The 1,291-nt window shown below is 36.9% G+C and overlaps 1 protein-coding gene across 1 annotated transcript in view; it reads right to left on the reverse strand.

Annotated features, from left to right (window-relative positions):
- The window catches only part of NHEJ1 (nonhomologous end-joining factor 1), a 155,063-nt gene that overhangs the window by 122,640 nt on the left and 31,132 nt on the right, over positions 1-1,291 (reverse strand). The gene's annotated exons all lie outside the window — the stretch shown is intronic.

Consider the following 1,291-nt stretch of genomic DNA (forward strand, 5'->3'; position numbering starts at 1 on the left):
GACCCTAGGACGATCAAGGGAGAAGAGCACAGCTGAATGTGGGACCTTATCCAGAGAAGCAGTGATACCAGAGATGGGGCCATGGGGAGAGAGAGCAGCTGAGGGCTCTAGATTCATGGAAAGAGAGGGACTAAGAGCTGGCGGCCAGGAGGCAGGCTTGCAAAATATGCCCTTTGGTGGTGTAAATTATTATATATGCCTGAGTGTTAAAAAAAGAGAAAGCTAAAATGAATACAGAGAAATACTGTTAACTGATGGTACATGGAGGGGATTATAATCATTGTAATGAAACAAAGTATATGGCTTGTTGAATGTAAAACTGATGATCTGCCCTGTAAACATTCACTTGATTCACAATAAAAACTTAAAAAAAAAAAAAAATGAAAGGGATTGCTTGAAACCAATTAGGTATTAGTGATCTGAAATATTGTTATTGGCTATTTTGAATTGGACAATCACACAGTCTATTATTCCAGGAAAAATACTGAAGAGAAATAGCATTGCATAAAATAGTTCAAGATCTGTCTTGAAGTACATTGTTGGTTACAGGATAATATCCATACACCTACAAGGAAGACCAGTCAATGACTATTATTCTGATTTGTGCACAAATCACTATGCCAAAGATGAAGAAATTGAATACTTTTACATATTTCTGCAACATGAAAGTAATCAAATATGCAATCCAAATGCATTGATAATACTGGTAATCAGAATGGTAAGGCTACAAACAAATATCAGGAACCAGTAGTTAGAAAATATGACCTTGGTGATAATATGTGCTAGATATCACATAACAGAATTTTGCAAGATCAATGAATTATTCACTGGAAATACCTTTTTCAATAACATAGATGGAGACTATATATACAGACCTTGCCATCTGGAATACACAGAAATCAGATCAACTACATCTATGGGAAGAGACAATAGAGAAGCTCAATATCATCAGCCAAAATAAGGTTAGGGACTATGGTATAGATCATTAATTGCTCATATGCAAGTTTAAGTAGAATCTAAAACAAGGTAACGAAAGCCAAAGTATATATCAAACCTGGGTTTAGAAACCATCTCAAGAGCTGATTTGACATATTAAACTCTAATGACTGAAGACCAAACAAGTCATGGGATGACTTCAAGGACATCATATATGAAGAAAGCAAAAGGTCATTAAAAAGAGAGGAAAGACCTATAACGTTCAATAGACTTCTGTGAACCCAGGTGAAGACCTGGTTGGCCAGCAGTGTGGCAAGACCTGGGGACCCTTGGGCCCAGAGTCAGTGACATAGCC

The sequence above is a fragment of the Chrysochloris asiatica genome, unplaced genomic scaffold, assembly GCF_000296735.1.
Source record: "Chrysochloris asiatica unplaced genomic scaffold, ChrAsi1.0 scaffold00110, whole genome shotgun sequence".
Taxonomy (NCBI): domain Eukaryota; kingdom Metazoa; phylum Chordata; class Mammalia; order Afrosoricida; family Chrysochloridae; genus Chrysochloris; species Chrysochloris asiatica.